Below are 24,246 nucleotides of genomic sequence, written 5' to 3'. Positions count from 1 at the left end.
GCCATATAATACTCTATCTGAAAGTTGGAAATTCTCTTCTTGAATTTTTCATCCTGTTTTTTATCCTGTTGAATTATGGTTTGGAAGCAGTACGCCTAAGGAATCGTGGGAGACATCTGACAGGATGGGAATGAATGAGAGAATTTTGCTGTCTCAAACTTGCATTTCAAATACTGCAAAGAAGTCCTTTTAGACCACAGATTGAAGATAGGAGAAAAATAGCACTATCATTTGAGTTATTGATGAACAAACAACTGAATAATTAGTGAGTACTTTGTATATACACCACCTTGAAGTGCTTACACCTGGGCATTGCTGGCTTCTCTATTAGGGAAAGTGCTGAGGACCCACAATGAACATGTTTTTATTTCTTTTAAAATAAGAAGGAAAAAATGAACATTTAGGTCAAAGAAAATATTTTAACATATAATATTAATATATTTTTCTGTATAACATTTCAATTATAAAATATAAATTTAACATTTTTTATAGAGAAAGGATCCACAAAGGCAAAATTGCTCAGGGCCCGTGAAAGCCATAATGTGGCCCAGGGTCCAGAGGCTCAGACCCAAGTTGGGAATCTAGTTTAGTGTTTTCTAATCAGTAGGCCATGGACTCTCAGAGTTAATGCTCTTGTAGTTTTGTTTGCAGACTGAATAATCTCCGATAACAGTTGTGTAACTTTGTGATCAATAAGATAGGAATTTACTTTGAAGTGTTTCTAAAGTCATTCTTTCATATATATTGTCAGCAATGATTACCAAGAGAATAGTTACTATGATGTGTGCCTGGAAAGCATCCACATAATTTTGTAATGTTAGAAAAGTAATCCATAAACTGGAATGGCTAAGAAGCATTGATCTTAGTAGACTTATATGCAAACTATATCAACATCTTAAAAGGTCTTAATTACTATAATACTCTCTGGGCTAAGCCAAGATGCGTTCATTTAGGCCAAGAGTATACATCTCCTGTAGGGTAAATCTGAGAGATGACGACTGGCCCAAGCCTTATCTTGGAAGGGGAGGATTTTATTATGGATCTTCTATGGCTCAGGGCTGATTGGGGGGGGGGGGAGTGGGAGGGAGGGGAAGGTGGGTGATGGGTATTGAAGAGGGCATCTTTTGGGATGAGCACTGGGTGTTGTATGGAAACCAATTTGACAATAAATTTCATATATTTAAAATAAATAAATACATACATACATACATACATACATAAATATTAAAAAAAATAAAAAGTTTGATAAACTCTCCCAGCCTGTATAATGGATCTCTAAATTGTGAATGGAGTTCACTCTGGAAAAGATAGGCATATATGATTTCCTTTTGTTTTATATTTAATGTTTAAAAGAGAGGATATTTATTTTTTCATCCTAGTTAAATCCATTCTGTCTTTAGTCAGTTCTTCTAGGTTAGTAGTGTTATAGGTAAAATACTAGTCTTCTACCATTTTAGAAAATTCTTGTGGTAGGAGAATGGATTCCAGATTTGGAAAAACCAAAGTTGAAATTTTTAGTGAACTTTTTCTGGTGATGGATACTTCGAAAATCACATAACTTCTCTCGAATGGCAGTTGTTTTTATCCTTGTAAAATAGGCATAAAAATATCCCTCTCCCCCGACATGTTTCCCATCCTTACTGAGCCATCTTCTGGGTTTGGTAACCTCTTGTTTTGTCAAATACAGGATTCAGAGGTGAGAGAGTGAGTACAATTTTGTCCAGAAACCTGCAAAAACATTTTAAATTGCATGTTAACTCTACAGAAAAGTTAACAGTTTTGTTTGTAAACTAAATACTGATTCTTTACAAATTATCATTATATTTATAATAGCCAAATTAATCAATCAAATATCTTGCAATTCATACTTGCTATAAGGTTTTGTATTTTCATCCTGTTTCTTCCCCACAGCCATTACAGTGATGTGGACTTGCATTTGTTTTTTAAAATTAAAAGTTTTTTTCTTCACAGTATTTGCATTGCAACCACCATTCCTATCTAGTTCTAAAATACTTACATCATTCCAAAGTAAAACCCCTTACCCTTTATCTTTAATTGTTTTCTCCCCATTCTCTGCATTACCCATTCCCTGAAAATCATCAATCTGCATGCATTCTGTCTCTATGGATTTACCTATTTAGAATATTTCATATAAATGGAATTATAAAGATGTGACCTTTGTGTCTGGCTTTGTTCACTTAGCATGTTTTTGAAGTTCGTTTATGTTGTAACATGTATTAGTACTTCATTTCTTTTTATGCCTAAATTTGTATTTACATACATACATTCTATTGCATGTGTATACCCCAGTTTTGTTTGTTCATTCATCCACTGAAGGACTTTTGATCTGTTTCCACCTTCTGGCTGTTATCAAGTGTTGCTACCAACGTTCTTGTATACGTACTCCTTTGAGTACATGTTTTCAAATTCTTTTGGGTGTATTCCTGGGTCACGTGGTAACTCCTATTTAACTTTTTGAGGAACTGCCAAAATGTTTTCCATGGGGGCTAAACCATTTCACACTCCCACCAATGTATGAGGGTTCTAATTTTTTCATATCCTCACCTTAATAAAAAACGTTGATTTTGCTTAGTAGGCAGCTTAAATGAGATGGGAGTTCCAGAAGGAGAAGCAGTGAGTAGTCATCCCTAAATTCCGCCTCATCTAGACTTCTCAGTGCCTGTGTCAATGAGGAACACACTTGCCCTTGCAGAATCCACACCCCATGGCACTTCCTCAACAGGTACCAGGATGAATGCTTGGCTGTGCTCTCCAACTGGGCAGAGCTGGAGGCCATGGTAGCAGGATTGAAGACTCCCTTGGGATGCCATTTCTTTGTCTATATCCATCACCTCTCCCTCGCCATTTCTGTCCAGGCACCATCTCTCTTGCTACCTGGTGTACATTCAGAAGGCTTTGTTTTTTCTATAAACAACAATTATAATATTCTCTAAATGTAGCTTATAAACAGTGTTGTAATGAAATGTATGGAAACAAAAAGGAGAGAGTGTGCAAAATCTATCCTCTTGAGCAACTGCTGTCATTTTTCAGGTGCTTTCCAAGCCCTTACTCCTAAATGTTCTGAGAATAGATCTGTAGTGATTTATACTTTAAATACCCATATGTGTCAGCAGGGAAAATGTGAAATATACCCATATCTGGGTTTCTCTCCAGAACTATGAACTCACTGTCTCTGGACTAAGATTCCAGAATCTGCTGTTTTATGGTTTTCAAGTCCTATTCATCCTTAGCCAGAACTGTGACCCCAAGAGAATAAAGAATTTTTTCCTTCACTTCCAAGTTGTAGGTCCATTACCTAAAATTTACAAGTAATGATCCATCTACCTTGGTAAGGGATGATAGAAATATTTTTACAAGTTTTGTTTTATAATCTGCTTACTAACTGCCCTTCTTTTTATATCCCTCATCCACATACAGTTCTATGAGGCAGAACAGTGGGTGACCTCTCTGGAAAGCAGGAAAGTGTCTGGTCTGAAGTTGTCTCAAGTCTGAAGTGGGGTGGAGGGAAGCTAGGGTGTCTCTAGGTCTTTGAGATCTAGATACAAAGACTGATCCGCCACTGAAATGTATACATTCAAAGGGTAAATAGTAAATCTTATTTAGTTATAGTAATGGCCATTTATCAAACTTCTATCTGATTCTGGGGACTGCATTTTGTGTGTTATAAACATTATTTTCAAATTCTCAACAAAACCCATCAATTGAGCTATTTTACAGAAGAGGGTTAATCTAGCTTATTTAACCCTGCATCCTCTCTACTATACAGTATGGCTTCTCTGCTCAGAGAGCTTACTCTGAGAATCAAGCTGGGGAGACATTTGGTCAACACCATAGTTCTAAACTTGGAGTGAGTGGCTGGTTAGCAGGAGTGCCAGAGACAGAAGGCTGTCATGACTAGGCCTTTACCTGTTTGGCTTGAATACCCATCCTGGACGTGGCACAACTGTGGCTTCCTCAGGTTTGCTGGGAGAAAAGCATATTAGTCTCCAATATAGACACTGGGAAGGAAGACAGCCAGGGTTTCCCACTCTGATTGCCTGGGCTCCTACTAGACATGGCTTTTATACCATTCTTTGGTACATCAGAAGGTTATTTTGGGAGGGCTTAAGTGGGCTGGCTGCCAGAGTGTTACTGTGTCCAGGAGAAATGGGGAATCCGGGAATTGGTACCTACTGGTCTGGGAAGATAATTCACATAGCCGTAGAGCTGCAAAGGCTAAGAGATGGAAATTGACTGTAGGAGGGAAGAAGAGTTACTTCGATTGACAAGGTCGTCAAAGGCCTCACCAAGGAGATGACATAGTAGCTGAGATGAGAATAACAGGAGGAATGGGAAGATCCCGAGAAAAAACACTCCAGAGAGAGGGAACAGCAAGGGCAAAGGGTTTAAGATGGGAATGAATTGCATTGCCAGAGGAAAGTAAAGGTGGCCATTGTGCTAAATTTGGTACCCAAGGTGGGGGATATAAAGGAAGATGAGGTACAAGAGATTGTTGGGGGTCTATTCACTTGAGCCTCCTAGACCCAGGGTAAATAGCAGGGATTATATTTTAAATGCAGTGGGAAACAATGGATGGTTTGAAGCCTGGGAATATTATCTAATTCACACTTACAAGATTCCTTGGATAACTCTACAGAGAATTGTTTCTCAGAGGAGTGAAATGAAACCAGGACACTAATTAAGAGACTAGTAGTTCAGGAAGGTGATAATACCCAGCCTGGACATAAACCAGAGAAGAGGTATAGAGACTTGGGATTTATTTTGATAATATTAAATAACATAATTTATTAATGGAGTAGATCTGAGAGGGGAAAGAAAAAAGGTATGTAGAATGATTCTCTGCCTTTTTGTTTTTGAACCAGATCATTCCTTACTTTGCATTAGGGTCTTCCTGTTTTGGATTTATTTTATAATTTCTTATCTTATAAATTGATAAAAAGTCACCTCCTGTATACTGCTGCTACCCTCATGTCTCTTTTCACAGTGATGTTTTTCAGGACACTGATACTGACCCACTGACAAATCCAAGGTAGTGGATTTGTCACTACCTGTCCCCAGCACTCAGTGAAATTGGAATGATATTCACCTCTTCCCTTGCTTGTTAAAACTCTTACTTTGTTGGCTTCAGGTCACCAGCCTTCCTGAGGTTCTCTCACTTTTCCCTCTCATTTGACTACTTCTCTAGTCTTGATATCCATAGAGCCCTGCTTTGATTTTTCTCTTAGGGTAGAAAATCGCTTCTCCAGTTGAACTTGCGTGGCTTCAACTCCCAGACATTTCTGATGGTTTGAAAATCTATATAATAATAATAATTGTACTTAAATTGATTGTAAGATTGTTATGCACCAGCACATTTCTAAGCCCTATGTATATGTTACATCATTTTATTTATACTGTGGTATCGTATCACTATCCCTATTTTTTAAATGAGGGAACAGATTCATGGTTAACGATTTTGCTCAAGCTCACATAGTTAGCAAATGGCAGACCTTGGTTTTGAACACAGACCCATATGAATCCTGAAGTATCATAACAACTGAGGTCTACTGTCTTTCAAAATTCATGTTCATTCTAATTCTATCCTTCCCCGCAAACCCAACAAGACAAAACCCCTTCTTTTTGTAGTCTTTATTTTGCTTCATGATTTGATCTTCCATATGGTGTCCAAATCTGGAAATATCCTGGACTCTGCCCTCTCCACTATCCCCTATCAAATTGTTCTTTATTTCTAGCAGCACTTAGTTCACAGATGTCATAGCAAATATATGTTGGTGACATCTCCTGCCTCCTAATTGATTTTCTGGGCTGGTCTTTACACAGTCCGGTAGTCCTGCACAGTTAACAGATACTTTTCTTTCTTAATTTGTTTGAACTTTCATTTATTTTTGAGAGACAGAGAATGAACGAAGGAAGAGCAGAGAGAGAGGGAGACACAGAATTCAAAACAGGCTCCAGGCTCTGAGCTGTCAGCACAAAGCCCGATGCGGGACTTGAACCCACAGACTGTGAGATCATGTCCTGAGCTGAAGTTGGATGCTTAACTGACTGAGTCACCCAGGTGCCCCAACTTTCCAATCAATGTGATTCTGTCACTTTGCTTAAAAATATCTCTTGGCTTCTTGAGTCCTTGTTGCCTACTAATATCCATAGAATTCATCCAAGATCCTTCACAATTGACCGCACCTGTATTTTCTGATCAGATTTATCTCACATGTATGTGAATGATTGCTTTCTTAAATGTATGCACATGAGGAAAAACATACAAAATAATTTCAAGGTATTGCTAAAGATATAGTGGATTTTTATCATTGTGAATATCTCAATCAATGAAATGTTAAACATACAACTGCTTTCATATAGGATACTTACGAGTGTCTCAGAAGTGAAAAAGGCTGATATCTGCTGATTGGTTCTTCTTTTTGATTGATCATCATTTCATAAAACCTTTCTTTGGGATTTTGGAGCTTAAAATTTTTAATGAACATGATTAGCTATTGTAGTTCCAAGGTTGTGGACCTTGTAGTGAAAGTCGTTCCTGGGCTGAATAATGGAATAATTTTTTGGGGTGTGAACCTAGGTGTGCATGGGGTTATAAGCCCTAAGATCTTAACAAAGTAGGGAAGAATTTAATTTTCATTCTTAATAGCTTATTATAAAGAAAATTTAAAATGTATCCATCCCTTATGGTAGGTTTCAATATAGAAATGGGAATGAAATAAAAAGGGAAAAAATGATATTTAGTTATAATACTATATCAATGTTGTTTGGTCTTCAGTTGTGTCCTACATTGAAAGCAGGGGATTGATGGACATTGTTTTCTATCCCAGTGTAGCCACCTGTTGATTTGACAGTATCTCCAGAGCAAAGATCTTATTTAGGTCATTTCCCTGGTACAAAGGCCCTGTATGGTCAGAGAGAAGATTGGGCTCTCGAGTTGGACATGTTTGGGTTAAAACTTAAATACAAAGTCACCAAATACTACACTTTAGTTTCCTTATCTTCAATATAGGAAAAAAGTCTACTTTGTTATTGGGAGTTTAAATAAGATAGAGTTGAACTTGAAAAGAGTAATAAATCTTGATTTCTCTTTCTATGGTACTATGTACCCAAATAGCTCACATCCATTTAGTACTTAAAACTCTAAGGCTGGAGGAAATTTAATAGCCTAGACCCATATTTCATAAATGTGAAAATACCAAGAGGCCATGTGAGATCTCTTGATCACTTTGTGAAATTGCTATATAATTGAGAATAGGCTGAGAAGTCTTCTTCTAGCCTAGTATTGTCCATGCCTAGTGATGGCAAACTGATCTTCAATCAAATGCTAATGAGATATTAACTGGATTGAATGAAACAAATAAGTGAGGATCTTCTTAATCCTAGGCACTCAGCTGTTGCTGCTGGGTACAGTGATGGATACAAATATTTCCTCTATCTGAAATGGCTCCTAGAAATTCATAACACTGCCTGCATGCTAGAATCACCTGGGAGAAGTCTTTTTTTTTAAATATAATTTATTGCCAAATTGGCCTCTATACAACACCCAGTGCTCATCCTAACAAGTGCCCTCCTCAATGCCCATCACCCATTTTCCCTCTCCCTCTCCCTCCCATCCACCCTCAGCTTGTTCTCTGTATTTAAGAGTCTCTTGTGGTTTGCCTCCCTCCTTCTCTGTAACTATTTTTTCCCCTTTCCTTCCCCCATGGACTTCTGTAAGTTTCATAAGATCCACATCTGAGTGAAAACATATATCTGTCCTTCTCTGACTTATTTCACTCAGCATAATACCTTCCAGTTCCATCCACATTGCTGCAGATGGCAGGATTTCATTCTTTCTCATTGACAACTAGTATTCCATTGTATTTAAAAACCACATCTTCTTTATTCATTTATCAGTTGATGGACATTTGGGATCTTTCCATAATTTGGCTACTGTTGAAAGCGCTGCTATAAACATTGGGGTACATGTGCCCGTATGCATTAGCACTCCTCCTGTATCCCTTGGGTAAATTCCTAGTAGTGCTATTGCTGGGTCATAGGGTAGTTCTATTTTTATTTTTTTAAGGAACCTCCACACTGTTTTCCAGAACAGCTGCACCAGTTTTCATTCCTACCAACAGTGCAAGAGGGTTCCCGTTTCTCCACATTTTTGCCAACATCTGTTTCTTGAGTTGTTCATTTTAGCTACTCTGACCAGTGGTATCTCAGTGTGTCTTTGATTTGTATTTCACCTGGGAGAAGTCTTAAAACTTATTCATGACTGGACCTCACCCAGAGCTTTAAATTCAGAATTTCAGAATTCTTTCAGTCTAGGGTGCAATCTAGGTATTAGACATCAACACAACTGAATACTTAATACTATTTATTATGGAATGACAGCTATGATGGAAGTGAGAAGAGCTTGGGAACACAGAGGAAGGGACTTGCCTGGGGATTAAAAAGACAGCTTTGGGAAACCTGCGGAAGAGTAATTCCAACTGATTTCACCCATCATCAATTCAGCAAATATGTCTGGAACAAAGTGTCTCTTTTCAGGTATTGTGTTTGACATCATCTGTGGAAAAAGAAATGAGTCAAACAATTTACAGTTAAGGGGTGTGGGGAATAAGATTGCAAGTCGAATAAAAATAAGAATTTATAATTACTTTCCAAAGAGATGTAAACAATAGCAGAAGTTCCCTGTTTCAAAGAGCAACACACCAGGCAACTTCCAAGTAGCGGCTGAGGCAGATATTTGGAAAAAAGATCCAGATCAGCCCTGGATTTTTATTATTCTGATTTTCATTTGCATTCTGACAGTTTGGCTCAAAGACACAGCTGCAGGCTTTTCTCCCCTCCCCTCATCCTTCCTGCCAACTGTTGCTTCCTTCCTCAGACCCTTTTTCTTCTCAGTAGTTAGCCTGACAGCTGCAACGGAGGCCCTACCTCATTTGGAGACCTGGTCCGTCCTTTGAAGAAATGAGGTAATGTCCCCAACAGCAGTGAAATATCGGGACAAGCAGGCAGGAGCAGAAGGAAGGCTGAGAGCAACTTAGGGTAGATGGGGGCCCTGCCAGTCCCTACCCTTCCGTCTCCCTTTCCTCAATACCTAGCAACAACTTAGTAAATTTGCCATATGCCATAAAGTCGTTAAAATTTTACATATATGTATCTACACAAATCATGTAAATCTCCACAAAAACATGATTTAGGTGATGAGCACCCTCTAATGTACTACCTCAAATCATCCAGCTATTTGAGACTATATTAGCTTCTACCCTTCCACATTCTTCCCCTCCACTAACATACTTAAGGTTTATTTTCTTTCCTTTCTACCTTAAGTCTTTTGCATATCACAACATGTACAACTTTAAGCAGAAATCCAGGTCATTGTGATATAACCGGACTGTGTGATATGGGGGGATGGGGTAGAGGGAGGATTGATAGAGGGCAGAGCTTGTAGTCCCAAGTTGACAAAATTGAAGAAGACTTTTTAAAGGGGACTCGCTATAAATGAAGGAAGTTATGCTATTTATCTAATAAAATATTTAAGATTTAAAAATAATTTACAGTATTTGTCTAGGAAAGGAAAACGTACTCACTCTATAAAAGAATCACAATGTTTATCCCCAGAGCAGTAGCCTAAGGAAACCTTGAGATTTTATCTGTCAGGATATATGTCAAGAAGTTCTGTTTATTATGCATGGTTTTTTTTTCTTCATAATCAACTTCCCCACTTTGTAGCTTGTCATCCAGACATGTATATCTATATGTTTATGAATCTATCTAGGGAGTATAGATATTGACTATCACTTCCAGAGACACTTGAGGGAGAGGGATGTGATTAGAAGCAGAGTGGGAGGGTCCTTCCACAGGGGTATTGGCTTGGTGGTGTACCAAGTACATGCCCAAGTCCTGATATTACTTGTCCTAAGTCTCCCTGAGGAGCATAGATGTTTCCTTGAGGTCTTCACTCAGTTTCATGGAGATGCCACAGGATATATTCTTTCTGCCCTCTAGGATAAAGAAGCTATTTGTTTTTGCAACTTCAGGGGAGAAGGGTAGGGAAGGAATATGACCGTTGCAGGAGCAATGACAAGGAAGCTGTATTTTCACATAATCTCCAGTACTACAACTCCATGGTTTTTGTTTGTTTGTTTGTTTGTTGGTAAAAGCATTATTTATTGAAAAATAATTTATATACCATAAAGTTTAACCATTTAAACTATATAATTTTTTGACTTTTTTGAATTTTTTCCATTGGATATTCTTTCCTGCTTTGTCAAAGAATAGTTTACATTTGTGGGTCCATTTTTGGGTTCTCTATTCTGTTCCACTGATCTATGTGTCTGTTTTTGTGCCAGTACCATACTGTCTTGATAATTATAGCTTTGTGATATAGCTTGAAGTCCAGAACTGTGATGTCTACAGCTTTGTTTTCTTTTTCAGGATCGCTTTGGCTATTCGAGGTCTTTTCTGATTCCATACAAATTTTAGGATTGTTTGTTCTAGCTCTGTGAGGAATGCTTGTGTTATTTTGATAAGGGTTGTATTGAGTATATAGATTGCTTTGGGTAGTATCGACATTTTAACGATATTTGTTCTTCCTATGCAGGAGCATGGAATCTTTTCCATTTTTTGGTGTCTTCTTTAATTTCTTTCCTAAGTTTTCTATAGTTTTCAATGTATAGATTTTTCACCTCTTGGGTTAGGCTTATTCCTAGATATTTTATGGTTTTTGGTGCAGTTATAAATGGGATTGATTGCTTGATTTCTCTTTCTGCTGCTTCATTATTGGTATATGTAAATGCAACCAATTTCTGTACATTGATTTTATATCCTGCGACCCTGCTGAATTCATGGATCAGTTCTAGCAGTTTTTTGGTGGAGTCTTTTGGGTTTTCCACATAGAGTATCATGTCATCTGTGAAGAGTGAAAGTTTGACTTCCTCCTTGCTGATGTGGATGCCTTTTATTTATATGTGTTGTCTGACTGCTGACATACAACATTGTGTGTGGACTTCCAACATTGTGTTGAATAACAGTGGTGACAGTGGACATCCTTGTCATGTTCCTGACCTTAGGGGGAAAGCTCTCAGTTTTTCTTTGTCTATACTTTTATAGTGTATTTGCTTAAGTCATTCTCTTGTTATTCCTAAAATGTTGGCATTTGCAAGGCCTGGCCTTTAATTCCTACCTCTTCTGCTTTTTTAGGATGATCGATTCCATTCTCCAAATATTCCTATGATTTTCCAAATATACCATGGGGGGGCATTATTATATGCTGGTAACTGTGTTTATCTCAATATATTTGACCTCATTTAATTCTTATAACAATCTTAAAATCAGTATTCCTGTTTGGCATGAGGATGAAAAAGTTGCATACCTTGTTCAAATCACATCTGGGACAAGATCCCAGATCTCACTGTAATACCATTGTTTTAAACTTAACATATGGTGCCCAGTATATTGTGAATCTCAATGTCTGACTTGAACCTGAAACCAGTGTTTCATACCTTTGGGGCACTAGAGAGACATGAATGAAAATTATTTTAAATATAGATGCTTTGGGGAGCCTGGGTGGCTGAGTCGGTTAAGCGTCTGACTTCCACTCAGGTCATGATCTTGCCATTCAGAGTTCGAGCCCTGTGTAGGATTCTGTGCTGACAGCTCAGAGCCTGGAGCCTGTTTGAGATTCTGTATCTCTCCCCCTCTCTTTGCCCCTCTCCTGCTCGTGCAGTCTGTGTCTCTCTCTCTCTCTTTCTCTCTCAAAAATAAATGAACATTAATAGATAGATATAGATTAGATATAGATATAGATATAGATATAGATAGATGCTTCTGTTCCTCCTTTTTCTTACTGAAAAAAAAATCTTGGCAAATGGTTTTGATGCTATGGATGCATACCAGGTAGTGAGAGCTCAATCCTTATGTTCAAATTGCCACTTAATGGATTATTACCTAGATGCCTCCCAGAAACTTTAACTTGAACAAACCTGAACCTACATTCTTTCAAATTTCCCCTTACTTTATTTCTCATATTGTTAATCTATCACCATTAACACACAAGTGGATATTTGGAAGTCGTTCTAGAATCCTGCTTACTCTTTCTCCTTATCCGTTTGTCTCCAAGTCCTACAGAATTTACCTCAGAGATGTCTGTATATCTCTACCATTAATTCTATCCTCTTTCACCTCCTAACTAGTCTCGTTGCTTTTAGAGTTTTAAAAAAAATACTTCTTGCTTTTAGTTTCTTATACTTCAGTTGCATCCTATGTTGTACTGCCATATTATTTTTTCTAAGAAGTGTCTTTTGGGGACCATGTTAATAGTTTTTTTTTTTTTGTTTTTTTTTTTGTTTTTTTTTTGTTTTTTTGCACAAAGAGAAATGAGGTTTAATAGCTGGTCAAAATATCACAAAGCAAAACATCATGACAATTTTACGGTGTATTGAGTATCCTCAAATTTTACTTTCTGCAGTTCAACCTTTTGAACTTGTTTAGGATGTGAAGAGATGCATGCAGTCCCTTTAGGAAACATGAGGGAAGACTGATAGCTGGAGGGCTTAACATGAGGGTTCATGTCTTTGCCATTCTGAATTTTTGCTTGGGAAGTAATATATTGAACAGAAATGAGGAGTCTGAGTGTTAACCTATGCAAAAGTTAAATCGTGGGCTCTACCTTGAAGGCATAATCATTTTTGTATGCAAATAAATTCATTAGCAAGCCAGTTGTGTTTTTTTTTTAATTTTTAAATTCTTATTTATTTTTTGAGAGAGAGAGAGAGAGAGAGAGAGAGTGCACAAGCTGTGGAGGGGCAGAGAGAGAGGAGAAAAAGAGGATGCAAAGCAGACTCCAGGCTCTGAGCTGTTATGACAGTACAGAACCCTATGTGGGGCTTGAACCTGCAGACTGTGAGATAATTACCTGAGCTGAAGTGGGACACCTAACCAACTGAGCCACCCAGGCACTCCTCCAGTTGCGTTTTTCAATTTGTGGAGCATGGAGCCTGGATAGTTTGGGGGATTATATAGTAAGGAATTGGTGAACCTGGATGTTGCTGCCTCATTGTCTGTACATTGAAAATAATGTAACTGATAAATCTATAAAAGTAATTTTCAAGTAAATGTAAAATATAAATTTAAAGTGGGACCAAGTGAACAGTAGGTGGTTGCATTATAAATTTTGTTATCAGTGGTACCCAATTACAACTACTCTCATGTGAATGGTTTAATTTTTTGATGTTAGCAAAGAGCTCCACAGAGTTGGAAATTTTAATAAGCATTTATTTAGTTGATGGGAATTTCAAAAATTTATAGTTTTTAAAATAACTTCAAGTAGATATGTTGAAGTGAAGATTGATATAGTATTCTGGTGGAATTGCTGGAGCAATCCAAGGTTAAGATTTAAAGTTGTTGGGGTGCCTGGGTGGCTCAGTCGGTTGAGCGTCCGACTTCAGCTCAGGTCACGATCTCACGGACCGTGAGTTCGAGCCCCGCGTCGGGCTCTGGGCTGATGGCTTAGAGCCTGGAGGCTGCTTCCAGTTCTGTGTCTCCCTCTCTCTCTGCCCCTCCCCCGTTCATACTCTGTCTCTCTCTGTCTCAAAAATAAATAAACGTTAAAAAAAAAAATAAAAAAAAAATAAAGTTGTGGATCATGTCAATTTTTTTAGGTCATGATACTAGATTAGATTGAGTGGTGAGTGTAAATTTAAAATAATAATAATAATAATAACAATAATAATAAGAGAGTCCAGGACCGAGCTGTAGGGCTTTCCAATATTAACATTATAGTAAGGAGCCAGCAAAGCAGATAGAATGGCTAGCAGAAAAAGAGGAAAATCAAGAGAATTTGTGTCCTAAAAGCCAAGTGTTTAAAGCGGAGACTGATTAACCGTATCAAGTGTTGCTGATAGGTCAACGGAGATGAGAGCTGAGAAACAACCTTTGGATTTTGCCATGTGGGGGTTACTGGTAGTTTTGGTAGAAGGTGGGAGAGAAAATCCTCTAGGGGCGAGTTCAGGAGAGTACAGAAAAAAAATTGGAAATGGGGAATTTAGACTGACTACTAGAAGAGTTTCACTATTGAAGGTAAAGAAATGGAGCAAGAGGTAGAGAAAGAGGTACAGTCATAGAGTCAAGAATGCGGGGCGCCTGGGTGGCTCAGTCGGTTAAGCGTCCGACTTCGGCTCAGGTCATGATCTCGCGGTCCGTGAGTTCGAGCCCCGCATCAGGCTCTGTGCTGACAGCTCAGAGCCTGGAGCCTGTTTCAGATTCTGTGTCTCCCTCTCTCTGACCCTCCCCCGATCATGCTCTGTCTCTCTCTGTCTCAAAAATAAATAAACGTTTAAAAAAAATTTTTTTTTAATTAAAAAAAAAAGAAAGAATGTGTTGGTGGTGGTGGTGGCGGTTTTTGCTAAGATGAGAGAAACAACAAAGATCACAAGCTGAGGGGAAAGATCCTGAAGAGATCCATTTCAGCTGTGTTAATACTATTAACCCCTTCCTGTTTTTAAACTAGATTATATTCTCTATCTTGGAATTATATATTTCTAATAATTAAGCTTTCAAACTTGTAGGAAAGCTGAATGCTATCTCTATGTACTGCTTCTGCTTGTTCTCTCATCAAAGTACCCTTTGTTCAGGTCAGAACAAAGATATCCTCATTAACAGATGTAATGGTTAATTTTCTGATCCGTAAGTGCTTAATACAATGATTCTGATTCATTCTCCTGTTGCCCACTCCCACTGGCTTCCAGGCCACAGCACTCTCCTGATTATCCTTTCTGCTTCTACGTCTTCTCAGTCTGTTTTTGCCTGCCCCTGCTATGCCTGACCCTCAAGAGTTGGCATCCCCAAGGCCCTGCCTTTAATGATCTTCCCTCCTATACTTCCAGGGTTATCAGCTCCAAACCTCTGACTTCAATTCCTACCTTTATTCATGGTTCAACAACCTATGTAGTCATAATAGCATATAACATTTATGGAACAATTACTACTATACGCCAGGCACTTTGCTCATTGATGTATCTGCCTTGTCTCATTAAGTCCACATCAAGTAATCATTTGAGTATTTTCCAAATCATTTGAAAATGAGTAATCATTTTCAAATGAGGAAGTTAATGCTCAGAAAGTCTCCAAATCTTGTCCAATCCCACAGAATTAGTCATGGCAGAGCTTTTAATGAATCCATTGTCTATTTGACTCTAAAGCTGATTTTTTAATTTTTTTTATTTTTGAGAGGTGGGGAGGGGCAGAGAGAGAGGGAGACACAAAATCCAAAGCAGGCTCCAGGCTCCGAGCTGTCAGCACAGAGTCCGATTCAGGGCCTGAACTCATGAACCATGAGATCATGACCTGGGCCGAAGTCATATGCTTAACCAACTGAGCCATCCAGGCACCCCTCTAAAGCTGATGTTATAACTACGGTGTTTTATTGTCTTTTAAAACTCTGAGATCTCCTTAGTTTGAGATTGGTACATCTGTCCAAATACCTAATGTATGTAGCTCAGGCATGTCTATCTTAATAGATGTTAAACTAAACTCAGTATTCTGTGCCCCTCATTTCAACCCCTACCCTACTTCCCAAATGTCTCTATTTTAATATCCTCTGATATTCCTTATTTCTTATCATGGTTTCTCCTTCAGCCCATCCCCCCAGTCTGCAATGTTCTGGATTTGCCCTTCTCTCACCCTCCTGTCCATGTCCCTTGTTCTCATCTCCAGGTAACTGTAGGGGTGTCTCTGTACCCCAGTGCTGTCGACCTCTCCTTCCTGCTGCTGGGCTCCCACTGTAGTTGGTTCTCATTACAGCTGGCAAGGTTAGCTTTTGAAAAAGTCCATCTGATCATTCTGTTCCACTTAAAAAACTTGTAGCCCTCATCACCTCCACTGTCCTTTCCATTCTCCTTATCACTCTGGCCTTGCCTGCCTTGCCTATCAGAGACAACATGAACATATGGGAAGAATTGTATTTTAAGATATGTGTAGATGCTGTTATGCTGAAGAAAATAAAATAGGTTTCAGAACCTTTACTACAGTTAAGTGGCTAATCACTTACTCTTCTCAATCGGTGGGGAAATTAAATGTACAGCTATTGTCACATGAGTCTGCTCAGTTTTTTCACATGAAAAAAAGACATTCATAACTACATGCCAACTAGATTATTTTCATGTAAAAGCTCTGGTTTTAACTAATATTCTCTGGTTATTCTCTGGCTGTAGACCCTGCACCTAGGGGACATTAATTTTATATAATAAATTTGAGGGCGCCTGGGTGGCTTAGTCGGTTAAGCGTCCGACTTCGGCTCAGGTCACGATCTCGCGGTCTGCGAGTTCGGGCCCCGCGTCGGGCTCTGGGCTAATTGCTCAGAGCCTGGAGCCTGCTTCCGATTCTGTGTCTCCCTCTCTCTCTGCTCCTCCCCCGTTCATGCTGTGTCTCTCTCTGTCTCAAAAATAAATAAATGTTAAAAAAAAATTTTATATAATAAATTTGAGTAACATGAGTGACAGAGTGGAGTTGCATACATAAGGATGGAGAGGGGAAGAGGATACTAACACCAGGATCATTTTGAAACAGGAATGGGATGAATTCTATGTTCTTAATAGCTCATTTAAAATAATAATAAAATGTATCTGCTCCTTTGTAAGCTTCCAATTTAAAAAATTCCAGTGAAGACTGGAAAAAATTATACTTAATTATATACTGTATTTTCTTTCTTTTTAAAAAAATATTTTTTGAGAGAGAAAGTGGAGGAGGGGCAGAGAGCGAGAAGGAGACAGAGAATCCCAAGCACACTCTGCCCTGTCAGCACAGAGCTCCATGCTGGGCTTGAACTCCCAAACCATGAGGTCACGATCTGAGCTGAAATCAAGAGCTCGATGCTTAACTGCCTGAGCCACCCAGGTGCCTAATATACTCTGTTTTAATGTAGCATGACGTGGACTTTTTGTGTCCCGAAATAAAAATGATTATACTCATATAGTTCAGTCTCCCAGGTAAGAAGTCATGTGGAGTGGCAGGGAATAGAATCTGGGTTCGGATCCACTTGGGTTCAAACCCTGGATATATTCCTGGATAACTGTGTGATCATGAGCAAGGCCTATCTTATCTCTGATTCTCAATTATCTTTAAATGGAGGAAAATCCTATCTGCAATGTCAATGCGAGGATGCTTGGGACCAAAGATCATTAAGTGTTAATTTCTCTTCTGACATTATGTCACATCCATTTACTAGAAGGGACCAGGAAATTTATATATTTCAGCCCCATTTTTTACAAATGTGGAAACCCAAGAAGATTATATGAATTAGCAAGAGACACATCATAAACTATTTGTATATCTGGGAACAGACATCACAACTTGGTTGGTACCAGACTCCTGCCCCAACTCAATTATCATTATCATAGGGCTGGGACATGACATCAGCTCTGAGAAAAGTGGGAAACATTTCTCTTACATGAAATGTAAGAACATAATGTATGAGGATTCATTTTCCTATGTACCACAAGGAACGCTTCAAACCTGTTACAGTGAAAAGAGAACATTCTAGTCTTCTCATTTATTCCACTCCAACTCACCGTTTCATAATTCAATAAGTATTCATGCAATAACAAGTCTGCCAGGTACTATTTGAGTTGATCTGAAAAGTCAGAAAGTTTACAATTAAAGGATGAAGGAGAAATAAAATGGTGGAAGAGGATAGTAATACCAAGTAGTAATCATGTCCCTAAAAGAAATGCAAACAAATACAGAAGCACCTTCTTTTCATAACAGCAAATTGGGCAACCTCTTAATAGCAGGGATGAAGTTCCTTCCTCCAATCTGAGAAATAAAGAAGCCAGTCACTTTTTTGTTTTTGTTTGTTTTTTAAATCTAGAGTTATTTTTTTCTGTCCGTCTCACAGATGTAGCTTCAATAGTTTCCTCCCTTTACCGTCCCTTCCTGCTATCCGCTCCCCTTTGTCTCAGCCTCTTGTCCGAGGTGGAATCTTCCTGGTAGCAGCAAGCACTTTCAGAAATGTCCAGTCTGGGGGCGCCTGGGTGGCTCAGTCGGTTAAGCGTCTGACTTCGGCTCAGGTCATGATCTCGCGGTCTGTGGGTTGGAGCCCCGCGTTGGGCTCTGTGCTGACAGCTCAGAGCCTGAGGCCTGTTTCAGATTCTGTGTCTCCCTCTCTCTGACCCTCCCCTGTTCATGCTCTCACTCTCTCTGTCTCAAAAATAAATAAATGTTAAATAAATAAATAAATAAGAAATGTCCAGTCTGCATTCATTTGCCAGACACACAAACATGGAGGTGGGCAAGGAATGACTTGGGGGAAGGTGAAAGGAAGGTTGAGGGAGCTGAGTGCTGCCTGCAGTACCCTTGCTGCCTCTGTACCCCTCTCTTCTCCAGATCTCACAGCACTCTGATGAACTGAAGAAACACACATCCCCACTGCCCACCTCCCATCAAGACACAACGGGACATTGGACTGTGCTTTGGGACACTTTTGAATGGAACTGGATGAAGAGAATCCAAGAGGTGCCATGGGGATTATTTTTCTTCCCCTCATGGCTCCCAAGTTTGCTCCTACCTTTTATTTGCTCCAAGACCTCAAGCAGATGTTTCTTCCTAAAATTGAAATGAATGAAAATCCACAGGACAGTGTGATTTACGTGGGTAAATGCATTGTTCGAACTTTATTGGAACCCCAGTAAAGCAAATTATAGAAAGAATACCATGTTATCCAGATAATTGTCTTTTTTTAAAAAAGTGAAATTTCTACTGTATTCATCTCCTTTGTCTACTATGAGATATTTTAATATGGTTAAAATGCTTCTCAACTCTGGATCATCTGAATCACTATCGGGGTTTTTAAAAGGTGTTGATGCCCACCTTGACCTACAAAATTGGAATCTGTGTTGGTTAAAGTAATCTCCAGGTCAACATTCTGATGTTGAAGACAACAGCAGTTTCTGCCTCTTTTTATTTATTTTTTTAATTAGTTTATTTTTGAGAGGCAGAGAGAGACAGAGCATGGGTGGGGGAGGGGTAGAGGGAGACACAGAATCGGAAGCAGGCTGCTGCTCTGAGCTGTCGGCACAGAGCCTGATGCGGGGCCGGAACTCACAAACGTGAGATCATGACCTGAGCCGAAGTCGGACGTTCAACCAACTGAGCCACCCAGGTGCCCCGGCATCTTTTTAAAAAAATTAATTTTTTGGTTAAATTCACATAAAATTCACCGTTTTAAAGTGTACAATTCAGTGCTGCTTAGCACTTTCACAATGTTGTGCAACTGATGTAATTTACAAAGCATTTTGAATAACATCTGATATGTAAAACTAGAAAGTTACATTTCTAACAGATACAATTAAAGGCTGAGAAAGTTATTTTTTTAAACTATGTTTCAAACTAGTTTTTTTCAAACTTGTCTCATGATTTCAGTTATTTCCACTCCCAGTCTAGTGAGGTAGAATTATAGAAATATCTGGGGATAGTTGAAGTGTCCTGTTCATCTCTTCACGGCTGGAAGAGTGGGCAAGGCTGCCCAGGGCTCTGCCACTCTTCTTTTCTGTGATCTACAATATGAATATCAAGGTAGATCCAATAGTAACAATGGCTGACATATTTTGAAATTTTATTGTGTTCCAGCTACTTTGCCGGTTCCCTAATCCTCTCAATATTTCTAAACCTCCTAATGAACCTGCAAAGTTCATACTTTTTTCCCATTTGGCAGGTGAAAGAAAGAACTCGCTCAAGGTCACACAGCTTGAAGGTGTTGTAGCTGGAATTCTATATTGTTTCTGTAGGATTGCATTATCCAGATGCTCTCTTCCACAGCACAGCATGAGAGCTTGTGAAAGCAACATTAGGTGGAGAAGCTGGTTCAAACATTAAATAAAAACAGTTCTGAGTTTCTGAACCTAAGATATGTAAGCAGGGAGGCCAAAATGGAGGAAGAAGAAATGGGGCAGAAGACTAAGTATAAGGTAGGGGCTGTGCTTGAATCTTTGCTTGTTCACCTCATGGACTCCTCTCTCTTTGGCAGAAAGGATTCACTAGAAGCAAGTTACAACATGTACCTGTGTGACCAATGGGAAGAGGCCATAACAGGCTTTCACCATCACTAGGTGACAGCCTTCAAGGGTAAGGTCAAGCTAAAGAGAGTTGTCAAGTGTATTAAGGAGGCCAATGACAGCAATGCCAGTGGGAAAGTCTTTAAAACATTCTTTCATGCAGTGGTTAGTCTCTAGAATATCTTCCTGGATGTTCCAAAGCCATCTTAATCATTCAATCAGCAAGTATTTATTGAGTGCTGTCTATGTGCCAGGCATTGTGCTTAGCTCTGGACTGGACTGTGTCAAAAGGAGTGGAGCATTGAGAAGGTAGAGGGAGAAATGATAATTTTTAGGGAAATGGCTATTCTTTGGGAAGAAGAGAGCAATTTGCTGTATGACCTATCTCTGGAGGCTGAGCAAGTGGAAGAACCATGGTGTCTGGAGGGGGTGCATCAGAAGGGCACCTGCTGAATCCCCTGCATGTGTCTGGGCGCAGGTGGGAGGGAGGGTGGGAGAACAGTTGCATGAACAGTTTTGAATGGTGTCTTGCCAAGTTGGAGCATGTGTTAGAATGGAAGATTGGAGATTAATTGGTTAAATAGTCCATGAAGATGGAGACCCTCTTTCACGATCAGGTACTTTGCTCCAAATTTGGGTAGTTGTAGGGTGAGTGGGGGTGGGTGCAGGGAGACACCTTACTTTGAATGTGGTAGGGAGCACACCTGAAGTAGAGACCATGTTAATTACAGAGGAATTTAGGATTGGGAATGGTCCTGCTGCCTGGCTTCTCCTTACCTTGGAGGCAGACATCAAGAGTAGGGTCAAGTTAAAGTTACCGAGTGTATTAATTTCCTAAGGGCTGATATAATGTTTTACCATATACTGGATGCCTTAAAATAACAGAAATTTATTCTCTCGTAGTTCTGGAGACCAGAAATCTGATGTCAGCATGTTGGCAGGACCGAACTGCCTCCAAGTCTCTAGGGGAGAATCCTTTCTTGCCTCTTCCATCTTCTAGTGGCTCCGGGTGTTCCTTGGTTTGTAGCTGTATAACTGCCATCTCAGTCTCCATCTTCACATGGCCTTGTCCTCTGTTTTTCCCCTCTGTGTCTTTTATAAGAAGGCTTGTCATTGGATTTAAGGCCCACATGGATAATCTAGGATGATCATGTGTCAAGATCCTTAACTTATGTACATCTGCAAAGGCCCTTTTCCCAGATAAGGTCACATTCACAGGTTCTGGGATTTAAGGAGATATTTAGGGTGCCACCATTCAACCCACTACACCAAGTCTTTTGCATACTATGTTCAGAGACACAAATGGACAGAGGTGACCTCATAGGTAAGCCTATATTTTAGGGTGTTATTTTCTTGCCCCAATTATCCCCTTTCCACATAAGTGGAAACCTATGTGTTCCCACCAGATGTCTTGGATCGTGGCCAGATGCCATGGGAAGGTGCATTTTTCTGCCTGTGCTGGGGCCTGATGGCTGAGATAGGCTCAGTCTGGAGCATTTCCTGAGAGTGGGGCCTCCCTGGTAGTCCAGCATCCAAGCCACAGTGTCTGCCTGGATACTTAGCAGTAGGTAAAAATAAGTTACTTGGAAAAGGTGGCCTAAAAGGTCCTCATGAACAGCAACTACTATTGTCATTTGATCTGCCACAATTGGTCTGGATAGTCTTAGCGTAGTTGTTATTAGGTGTTAGTTTCTTAATGGTCCTGCTTCCCAGCCACAACAGCAACTTCAATTGCTAATAATTTTTGTTGTCACCTTTCTGGGCTGTAGATGTAGTAGCAAATACCATTTGTACCTGCATCATTTTGGGAAACACTGGTCTCCACTAGGGTGTTAAAGACCTTGCTTTGAAGCATTGGGTTGGGTCCTTTCACGGTGGCCACAATTGGAGTAGGAGTGTAATGGGTCTTCAGCTGCCACAATTCTGTGTTCATGGCTGGAATCCAGCAAACTCTTCCCTATTGGGTGGGCATGGTTTAGAGTAGTAAGGGCTGAATGTGGTGGAAGAATTGAGCATATCTGACAAGCCTCAGGGACTATCGGATAACTCTTTACTGGGTACCTTTCATTAAGAGATGTGGATTCTGGCTCACCTTCATCCTGGAGAGATGCTTGTAATATTTTACTAAATGTGCAAACCAAACATAAGACGAATGTCGTAGAGTGATACTATATAATGCAACAACAGGGGCGCAGTATGGTGTGCTTCCTTTTCTGCTCTAGTTTTCTCTGTAGCAGTTATTTACCCTTCTCTGTGTATCGCACTTAGGTATCTTGTTGATTTCCCCTGTGACTGTAAGCTCCATGTCCCCAGATATCGTAGATTCTCCATATATATTGTTAGTTTAATGAAGAAATGAAACCATGCTTTTGTGCTCTGACAACCTCAGTATGCATAACTTCCACAGGAAGAAAAAGGGATAAATCTGGTCTCTAGTCCCAAGTCCAACTGTCAGCAGCTGAAAACCCTATTCACCTCTGCCTGTTGTGTTTAAGAAAAAGGAGACCAGTGGTCTGGGGTGCAATGCAGTAGGAGATGTGTTTGGAGAAGAATGGATGTTTTTGTCAAGCTTCAGGACTTGTTATATGACTGTTTTTGGGGGGTCTTTTATTCCAGAGCTGCTAATTCCTAGCATCATAAACATCTTGACTGGATAGGGCTTAGCCTGGTAAGGCACAGGAGAATTCTGTTTGGGGAGGACCTTTGCTTACTTAATGCTTATTGTGTTAAGGGACCTGGGATAGGTCATCTTACATTCACTATTTTATTTAGCACTTTAAAATTATACATTCCTGGGGCGCCTGGGTGGCTCAGTCGGTTAAGCGTCTGACTCCAGCTCAGGTCATGATCTCACAGTCTGTGAGTTCGAGCCCTGTGTCGGGCTCTGTGCTGACAGCTCAGAGCCTGGAGCCCATTTCAGATTCTGTGTCTCCCTCTCTCTCTGCCCCTCCCCTGTTCATGCTCTGTCTCTCTCTGTCTCAAAAATAAATAAACGTTAAAAAAAATTATACATTCCTTTCCCATAAACATACCCTGTTCATCTATTTCTTCTATTCCTATACTTCCTTAGCCTACAACCAAGCCTCTAATCCATTAGCCCCTTTTAGTCTTTTAATAAATTAAGTAACTTCTAACTTGACTTCTTTCCATTCTAATTTAAAGCGTTCAAACTCTACTCTTCAAGTTAGACTAGGTTATACTGCAGTTACAAATGACCACCTAATCTCAGACCCCTGTAACCAGAAAACTACAGATTGATCATGGGTGGGCTGTGGTCCCTCTCATGTTTCATTCTGGGTTGGTGGAGCTGCCTGCCTCCGGAGCACTGCCAGACTCATGGCAGAGGGCAAGGAGGACATGGTGAACCATAACCATGGCTCCTAAAGTTTCTGTTCACAAGAGACACCTGTCACTTCTGCTCATATTTCACTGGCGATAGTAAGTCACATGGCTAAACCGGATGTCAGCGGGCTAGAGATGGTATAATTCTCCCCCTGGTGAGGGGCGCTAAATATTTTTGAACAATAACAGAGTTTACTGAAAGTGCTGTCTCTGCTGAGGCACACTTGGTGCACGTTCCCATGCCAGCTTACCTGTGTTCTACACATGCTCTGCCAAACCCAGAGCCTGGATCCATTCCCCTCCATGCCTGGACCCTAAATCTTGGATTGTCCCATGTGGTTGGAGAATATGCGCTCCCTCATTGCCCCAGTCACGTTTATGTCCTCCTGTATTGGATCTCCACGTTGCCCAACCATCTCTTGTTTTTTCCCCTTATCAACTTTTGTTGACATCCGTCTGGTATTTCAAAGCTCACCCTCACAGCATCCCAAGGGTTTCAGTACCACAGTCAACATACCTTCTATTTCTTAGAGAAAAAGGAGGCCCGTAAGCACAAATTCTTCTAAACATTGTAATCCCCCTATTCCTTTTCTTCTCTCTCTGTTTTCCTCTAAAGCACTTACTTATCATCATTGATGTACTTAATGTGTCTTGTTTATTTTCTCTCTGTTTCTCTTTCCTTTTCCTCTAGGCTCACCTGTACCCCACTACCATTCTTTCCCCCTCTTCTGTCCTAAATTAAAAGTAATCTTTCTTCTCCAAATGCATGCAGTCTGCCCATTTCCTGTGGCAGCCCTTCTCCATTTACTCTTCTTGCTCTCTTCAAATGGAATCTCTTCCTCTT

The 24,246-nt window shown here is 39.8% G+C and overlaps 1 protein-coding gene across 1 annotated transcript in view; it reads left to right on the top strand.

Annotated features, from left to right (window-relative positions):
* LOC144615197 (uncharacterized) overlaps positions 1–21,311 on the top strand; it is a 132,277-nt gene extending 110,966 nt beyond the window's left edge. Inside the window, exon 8 of the transcript XR_013553681.2 lies at positions 18,394–21,311. The gene's annotated coding sequence lies outside the window, so the exon portion shown is untranslated. The remainder of the gene's footprint in view (positions 1–18,393) is intronic.
* Positions 21,312–24,246: the final 2,935 nt, after the last annotated feature.

This window comes from Panthera onca, chromosome A2 (genome assembly GCF_046562875.1).
Source record: "Panthera onca isolate mPanOnc1 chromosome A2, mPanOnc1 haplotype 2, whole genome shotgun sequence".
Lineage (NCBI taxonomy): Eukaryota > Metazoa > Chordata > Mammalia > Carnivora > Felidae > Panthera > Panthera onca.
This window is presented reverse-complemented; position numbering and strand designations above follow the sequence as displayed.